We start from the raw sequence: 9,502 nt of genomic DNA, 5'->3' as shown, positions 1-9,502 counted from the left end.
GTAAAATGCTATATTTTACGAACGCATTAACTTATCGTTATGAAACTCAGTGTGGTTCTTCGGCCCCATGCCCTGATGGTACTTAAAAAGTTTGGGGGCAGCGCCACCTTTTGGTCAAACGTTATAATGAAATTTATAAAAATGCTAATAACTTTTGCTTACATTAGCCTATTGTAATCAAACTGATGTTGATAGATTCCTTGGGTCATGCCGAGATCATCGATACCAATTTTGCAATAATTGGCTAAACTTCCTGTCCGCCATTTTGATTCATGTTGAAAACCTACTTTTTCGAACTCCTCCTAGACCGTAAGTCCGATTTTCACGAAATTTGACTCGGATCATCTTCAGACCATGCTGGCAAAAAGTTATGGATTTTGTGTCGATATATTTCACGGTTTTCGTTTGGCGCATCAACGAATTGGCTGGAAAGATGCTACACTGCATCTGAGGCTGTATCTCAGCGAAACTTTGACATATTCGCACCAAATTTTGTACGTGACATTGTGACCTCACACTGACCACGCTACATAAGTTTGGTAACGGTGCCACCTATTGGTCAAGAGTAATAAACCATTAATTAATCATTAATAATGAAATTTCCAAACATGCTAATAACTTTTGACTGCATTAGCCGATTGTAATGAAACTGTTCTCCAATTATTCCTTGGGTCATGCCGACAACATACATACCAATTATGTCATAATAAGCCGAACTTTCTTTCCGCCATTTTGATTTATGTGGAAAACATACTTTTTCGAACTCCTCCTAAACCGTTTGTCCGATTTTCACCAAATTTGAATCATATCATCTTCAGACCATGCTGACCAAAAGTTATGGATTTCGTGTCGATACACAAAACCGTTTTCGCATACCACAGCAACGAATTTGAGGCATGATACCAAAATCACAGTTGAGACTGTATCTCTGCAATGCTTTGGAATATTGACACCAAACTTTGTGTGTACCATTGTCACCTCACACAGAACACACCACATCGATTTGAAAATGGTGACACCTATTGGTCAAAATTGATAAGCCAATAACTCATATTGCTATAGCTTTATATGTGACTTTTCAGCCGTTTTGACAAAAAACATCCTAAAATGGCTTCAATTACTCATTTCTGCATACAACAGCAACGAATTTGTGGCATGACGCCATTATGACACTTGAGGCTGTATCTCTGCAATGCTTTGGCGTATTGACACCAAACTTTGTGTGTGCTTTTGTCACCTCACAAAGAACAGACCACATCGATTTGATAACAGCGCCACCTATTATTAGTCAAATGTGATAAGCCAAGAAATCATATTGCTATAGCTTTATATATGATTTTTCAGCCGTTTTGACTAAAAACATCCTAAAATGGCTTCAATGACCAATTTCTGCAGTTGGTCTGTTGCTTGCTTCTGTAGTGCTTGGCCCCGTGATTGCTGCTTGCAGCTATATTTCTTCTTCTTCTTCTTCTTCTTCTTCTTCTTCTTCCGTCGCAAAGTCAATGGCAGCCCATAGAACCGATTATGGAAAGTTGTATAATTTGGCACACTGATAGAGGACAGTCTCAATAGTATCCTCAGCAATTTTGGAGTCTCTAACTCAAACTCTCTAGCGCCACCACTTGTCCAAAGTTTCACTTTTGAAATGCGAATAACTTTTGAACCATAAGCCACAATATGAAAATTCCTTTTTCCTCGTATTCTTTGGCTCAAGCCGAGTCGAATGAAGTCCAAAATTCAAAAATCGTAAGGTTTAGTTTTTTCGCTATATTCAATTGTTCGTAAAACCTACTTTGTCGAACTCGTCCTAGACGATTAGTCCGATTCTCACCAAATTTGGCTCAGATCATCTACAGACCATGGAGGCAAAAAGTTATGGAATTCAAGTCGATTCGTCCAAGCGTTTTCGAAAAACATGCTAACGAATTTGCCGAAAACCACGCAAAAATGGATCTGAGGCTATATCTCCGCAACAGTTTGGCATATTGAGACGAAACTTGGTGGGTGTTATAACAAGCATGACCTGAGGCTACCTGCAGTGTTTCGCACTGTGCCCCTAGTGGTCAGGAGATATGAAAATGCATATTTTTGCTTATAACTTGTGAACGGTTAGGCTAAAAATCACAAAACTGGTCTCTTTAGATTCGGTGCATCATGCCGAGTCCAACCATATAAAATTTTCCCATGTCAGCCATTTTGGCCGTCGGCCATGTTGAATTTTGTCGTAAAATGCTATATTTTACGAACGCATTAACTTATCGTCACGAAACTCAGTGTGGTTCTTCGGCCCCATGCCCTGATGGTACTCAAAAAGTTTGGGGACAGCGCCACCTTTTGGTCAAACGTTATAATGAAATTTCTAAAAATGCTAATAACTTTTGCTTACATTAGCCTATTGTAATCAAACTGATGTTGATAGATTCCTTGGGTCATGCCGAGATCATCGATACCAATTTTGCAATAATTGGCTAAACTTCCTGTCCGCCATTTTGATTCATGTTGAAAACCTACTTTTTCGAACTCCTCCTAGACCGTAAGTCCGATTTTCACGAAATTTGACTCGGATCATCTTCAGACCATGCTGGCAAAAAGTTATGGATTTTGTGTCGATATATTTCACGGTTTTCGTTTGGCGCATCAACGAATTGGCTGGAAAGATGCTACACTGCATCTGAGGCTGTATCTCAGCGAAACTTTGACATATTCGCACCAAATTTTGTACGTGACATTGTGACCTCACACTGACCACGCTACATAAGTTTGGTAACGGTGCCACCTATTGGTCAAGAGTAATAAACCATTAATTAATCATTAATAATGAAATTTCCAAACATGCTAATAACTTTTGACTGCATTAGCCGATTGTAATGAAACTGTTCTCAAATTATTCCATGGATCACGCCGACAACATGCATACCAATTATGTCATAATAAGCCGAACTTTCTGTCTGCCATTTTGATTTATGTGGAAAACATACTTTTTCGAACTCCTCCTAAACCATTTGTCCGATTTTCACCAAAATCATATCATCTTCAGACCATGCTGACCAAAAGTTATGGATTTCGTGTCGATAGACAAAACCGTTTTCGCATACCACAGCAACGAATTTGAGGCATGATACCAAAATGACACTTGAGGCTGTATCTCTGCAATGCTTTGGCATATTGACACCAAACTTTGTGTGTGCCATTGTCACCTCACACAGAACACACCACATAGATTTGAAAATGGTGACACCTATTGGTCAAAATTGATAAGCCAATAACTCATATTGCTATAGCTCTATGTGAGATTTTTCAGCCGTTTTGACAAAAAACATCCTAAAATGGCTTCAATTACTCATTTCTGCATACAACAGCAACAAATTTGTGGCATGACGCCATTATGACACTTGAGGCTGTATCTCTGAAATGCTTTGGCATATTGACACCAAACTTTGTGTGTGCCATTGTCACCTCACAGAGAACACACCACATCGATTTGAAAATGGTGACACCTATTGGTCAAAATTGATAAGCCAATAACTCATATTGCTATAGCTCTATGTGATTTTTCAGCCGTTTTGACTAAAAACATCCTAAAATGGCTTCAATGACCAATTTCTGCAGTTGGTCTGTTGCTTGCTTCTGTAGTGCTTGGCCCCGTGATTGCTGCTTGCAGCTATATTTATTAGGGGCCAAGCACCGAAGGTGCGGAGGCACCTATTGAAACCGTTAGATTTATTCTTCTTCTTCTTCTTCTTCTTCTTCTTCTTCTTCTTCCGCCGCAAAGTCAATGGCAGCCCATAGAACCGATTGCGGGAAAGTTGTATAATTTGGCACACTGATAGAGGACAGTCTCAATAGTATCCTCAGCAAATTTGGAGTCTCTAACTCAAACTCTCTAGCGCCACCACTTGTCCAAAGTTTCACTTTTGAAATGCTAATAACTTTTGAACCATAAGCCACAAAATGAAAATTCCTTTTTCCTCGTATTCTTTGGCTCAAGCCGAGTCGAATGAAGTCCAAAATTCAAAAATCGTAAGGTTTAGTTTTTTCGCTATATTCAATTGTTCGTAAAACCTACTTTGTCGAACTCGTCCTAGACGATTAGTCCGATTCTCACCAAATTTGGCTCAGATCATCTACAGACCATGGAGGCAAAAGTTATGGAATTCAAGTCGATTCGTCCAAGCGTTTTCGAAAAACATGCTAACGAATTTGCGAAAACCACGCAAAAATGGATCTGAGGCTATATCTCCGCAACAGTTTGGCATATTGAGACGAAACTTGGTGGGTGTTATAACAAGCATGACCTGAGGCTACCTGCAGTGTTTCGGCACTGTGCCCCTAGTGGTCAGGAGATATGAAAATGCATATTTTTGCTTATAACTTGTGAACGGTTAGGCTAAAAATCACAAAACTGGTCTCTTTAGATTCGGTGCATCATGCCGAGTCCAACCATATAAAATTTTCCCATGTCAGCCATTTTGGCCGTCGGCCATGTTGAATTTCGTCGTAAAATGCTATATTTTACTTAACGCATTAACTTATCGTCACGAAACTCAGTGTGGTTCTTCGCCCCATGCCCTGATGGTACTCAAAAGTTTGGGGACAGCGCCACCTTTTGGTCAAAAGTTATAATGAAATTTCTAAAATGCTAATAACTTTTGCTTACATTAGCCTATTGTAATCAAACTGATGTTGATAGATTCCTTGGGTCATGCCGAGATCATCGATACCAATTTTGCAATAATTGGCTAAACTTCCTGTCCGCCATTTTGATTCATGTTGAAAACCTACTTTTTCGAACTCCTCCTAGACCGTAAGTCCGATTTTCACGAAATTTGACTCGGATCATCTTCAGACCATGCTGGCAAAAAGTTATGGATTTTGTGTCGATATATTTCACGGTTTTCGTTTGGCGCATCAACGAATTGGCTGGAAAGATGCTACACTGCATCTGAGGCTGTATCTCAGCGAAACTTTGACATATTCGCACCAAATTTTATGCGTGACATTGTGACCTCACACTGACCACGCTACATAAGTTTGGTAACGGTGCCACCTATTGGTCAAGAGTAATAAACCATTAATTAATCATTAATAATGAAATTTCCAAACATGCTAATAACTTTTGACTGCATTAGCCGATTGTAATGAAACTGTTCTCAAATTATTCCTTGGGTCATGCCGACAACATACATACCAATTATGTCATAATAAGCCGAACTTTCTTTCCGCCATTTTGATTTATGTGGAAAACATACTTTTTCGAACTCCTCCTAAACCGTTTGTCCGATTTTCACCAAATTTGAATCATATCATCTCCAGACCATGCTGACGAAAAGTTATGGATTTCGTGTCGATAGACAAAACCGTTCTTGCATACCACAGCAACGAATTTGAGGCATGATGCCAAAATGACAGTTGAGACTGTATCTCTGCAATGCTTTGGCATATTGACACCAAACTTTGTGTGTGCCATTGTCACCTCACACAGAACACACCACATCGATTTGAAAATGGTGACACCTATTGGACAAAATTGATAAGCCAATAATTCATATTGCTCTAGGTTTATATGTGATTTTTCAGCCTTTTTCACTAAAAACATCCTAAAATGGCTTCAATTACTAATTTCTGCATACAACAGCAACGAATTTGTGGCATGACGCCATTATGACACTTGAGGCTGTATCTCTGAAATGCTTTGGCATATTGACACCAAACTTTGTGTGTGCCATTGTCACCTCACACAGAACACACCAAATCGATTTGATGACAGCGCCACCTATCGGTCAAACGTGATAAGCCAATAAATCATATTGCTATAGGTTTATATGTGATTTTTCAGCCATTTTGACAAAAACATCCTAAAATGGCTTCAATTACTCATTTCTGCATACAACAGCAACGAATTTGTGGCATGACGCCATTATGACACTTGAGGCTGTATCTCTGAAATGCTTTGGCATATTGACACCAAACTTTGTGTGTGCCATTGTCACCTCACACAGAACACACCAAATCGATTTGATGACAGCGCCACCTATCGGTCAAACGTGATAAGCCTATAAATCATATTGTTATAGCTTTATATATGATTTTTCAGCCGTTTTGACTAAAAACATCCTAAAATGGCTTCAATTACTCATTTCTGCAGTTGGTTTGTTGTTTGCTTCTGTACTGCTTGGCCCCGTGATTGCTGCTTGCAGCTATATTTCTTCTTCTTCTTCTTCTTCTTCTTCTTCTTCCGCCGCAAAGTCAATGGCAGCCCATAGAACCGATTGCGGGAAAGTTGTATAATTTGGCACACTGATAGAGGACAGTCTCAATAGTAACCACAGCAAATTTGGAGTCTCTAACTCAAACTCTCTAGCGCCACCACTTGTCCAAAGTTTCACTTTTGAAATGCTAATAACTTTTGAACCGTAAGCCACAAAATGAAAATTCCTTTTTACTCGTATTCTTTGGCTCAAGCCGAGTCGAATGAAGTCCAAAATTCAAAAATCGTAAGGTTTAGTTTTTTCGCTATATTCAATTGTTCGTAAAACCTACTTTGTCGAACTCGTCCTAGACGATTAGTCCGATTCTCACCAAATTTGGCTCAGATCATCTACAGACCATGGAGGCAAAAAGTTATGGAATTCAAGTCGATTCGTCCAAGCGTTTTCGAAAAACATGCTAACGAATTTGCCGAAAACCACGCAAAAATGGATCTGAGGCTATATCTCCGCAACAGTTTGGCAAATTGAGACGAAACTTGGTGGGTGTTATAACAAGCATGACCTGAGGCTACCTGCAGTGTTTCGGCACTGTGCCCCCTAGTGGTCAGGAGATATGAAAAATGCATATTTTTGCTTATAACTTGTGAACGGTTAGGCTAAAAATCACAAAACTGGTCTCTTTAGATTCGGTGCATCATGCCGAGTCCAACCATATAAAATTTTCCCATGTCAGCCATTTTGGCCGTCGGCCATGTTGAATTTTGTCGTAAAATGCTATATTTTACTTAACGCATTAACTTATCGTCACGAAACTCAGTGTGGTTCTTCGCCCCATGCCCTGATGGTACTCAAAAGTTTGGGGACAGCGCCACCTTTTGGTCAAACGTTATAATGAAATTTCTAAAATGCTAATAACTTTTGCTTACATTAGCCTATTGTAATCAAACTGATGTTGATAGATTCCTTGGGTCATGCCGAGATCATCGATACCAATTTTGCAATAATTGGCTAAACTTCCTGTCCGCCATTTTGATTCATGTTGAAAACCTACTTTTTCGAACTCCTCCTAGACCGTAAGTCCGATTTTCACGAAATTTGACTCGGATCATCTTCAGACCATGCTGGCAAAAGTTATGGATTTTGTGTCGATATATTTCACGGTTTTCGCTTTGGCGCATCAACGAATTGGCTGGAAAGATGCTACACTGCATCTGAGGCTGTATCTCAGCGAAACTTTGACATATTCGCACCAAATTTTGTACGTGACATTGTGACCTCACACTGACCACGCTACATAAGTTTGGTAACGGTGCCACCTATTGGTCAAGAGTAATAAACCATTAATTAATCATTAATAATGAAATTTCCAAACATGCTAATAACTTTTGACTGCATTAGCCGATTGTAATGAAACTGTTCTCAAATTATTCCTTGGGTCATGCCGACAACATACATACCAATTATGTCATAATAAGCCGAACTTTCTTTCCGCCATTTTGATTTATGTGGAAAACATACTTTTTCGAACTCCTCCTAAACCGTTTGTCCGATTTTCACCAAATTTGAATCATATCATCTTCAGACCATGCTGACCAAAAGTTATGGATTTCGTGTCGATAGACAAAACCGTTTTCGCATACCACAGCAACGAATTTGAGGCATGATACCAAAATCACAGTTGAGACTGTATCTCTGCAATGCTTTGGCATATTGACACCAAACTTTGTGTGTACCATTGTCACCTCACACAGAACACACCACATCGATTTGAAAATGGTGACACCTATTGGTCAAAATTGATAAGCCAATAACTCATATTGCTATAGCTTTATATGTGACTTTTCAGCCGTTTTGACAAAAAACATCCTAAAATGGCTTCAATTACTCATTTCTGCATACAACAGCAACGAATTTGTGGCATGACGCCATTATGACACTTGAGGCTGTATCTCTGCAATGCTTTGGCGTATTGACACCAAACTTTGTGTGTGCTTTTGTCACCTCACAAAGAACAGACCACATCGATTTGATAACAGCGCCACCTATTAGTCAAATGTGATAAGCCAAGAAATCATATTGCTATAGCTTTATATATGATTTTTCAGCCGTTTTGACTAAAAACATCCTAAAATGGCTTCAATGACCAATTTCTGCAGTTGGTCTGTTGCTTGCTTCTGTAGTGCTTGGCCCCGTGATTGCTGCTTGCAGCTATATTTATTCTTCTTCTTCTTCTTCTTCTTCCGTCGCAAAGTCAATGGCAGCCCATAGAACCGATTGCGGGAAAGTTGTATAATTTGCCACACTGATAGAGGACAGTCTCAATAGTATCCTCAGCAAATTTGGAGTCTCTAACTCAAACTCTCTAGCGCCACCACTTGTCCAAAGATTCACTTTTGAAATGCTAATAACTTTTGAACCATAAGCCACAAAATGAAAATTCCTTTTCCTCGTATTCTTTGGCTCAAGCCGAGTCGAATGAAGTCCAAAATTCAAAAATCGTAAGGTTTAGTTTTTTCGCTATAATCAATTGTTCGTAAAACCTACTTTGTCGAACTCGTCCTAGACGATTAGTCCGATTCTCACCAAATTTGGCTCAGATCATCTACAGACCATGGAGGCAAAAAGTTATGGAATTCAAGTCGATTCGTCCAAGCGTTTTCGAAAAACATGCTAACGAATTTGCCGAAAACCACGCAAAAATGGATCTGAGGCTATATCTCCGCAACAGTTTGGCATATTGAGACGAAACTTGGTGGGTGTTATAACAAGCATGACCTGAGGCTACCTGCAGTGTTTCGGCACTGTGCCCCCTAGTGGTCAGGAGATATGAAAAATGCATATTTTTGCTTATAACTTGTGAACGGTTAGGCTAAAAATCACAAAACTGGTCTCTTTAGATTCGGTGCATCATGCCGAGTCCAACCATATAAAATTTTCCCATGTCAGCCATTTTGGCCGTCGGCCATGTTGAATTTCGTCGTAAAATGCTATATTTTACGAACGCATTAACTTATCGTTACGAAACTCAGTGTGGTTCTTCGGCCCCATGCCCTGATGGTACTCAAAAAGTTTGGGGACAGCGCCACCTTTTGGTCAAAAGTTATAATGAAATTTCCAAACATGCTAATAACTTTTGCTTACATTAGCCTATTGTAATCAAACTGATGTTGATAGATTCCTTGGGTCATGCCGAGATCATCGATACCAATTTTGCAATAATTGGCTAAACTTCCTGTCCGCCATTTTGATTCATGTTGAAAACCTACTTTTTCGAACTCCTCCTAGACCGTAAG

The sequence above is a fragment of the Onychostoma macrolepis genome, chromosome 16 (assembly GCF_012432095.1).
Source record: "Onychostoma macrolepis isolate SWU-2019 chromosome 16, ASM1243209v1, whole genome shotgun sequence".
Classification (NCBI taxonomy): Eukaryota; Metazoa; Chordata; class Actinopteri; order Cypriniformes; family Cyprinidae; genus Onychostoma; species Onychostoma macrolepis.
Note: the sequence above shows the minus strand (reverse complement) of the source record.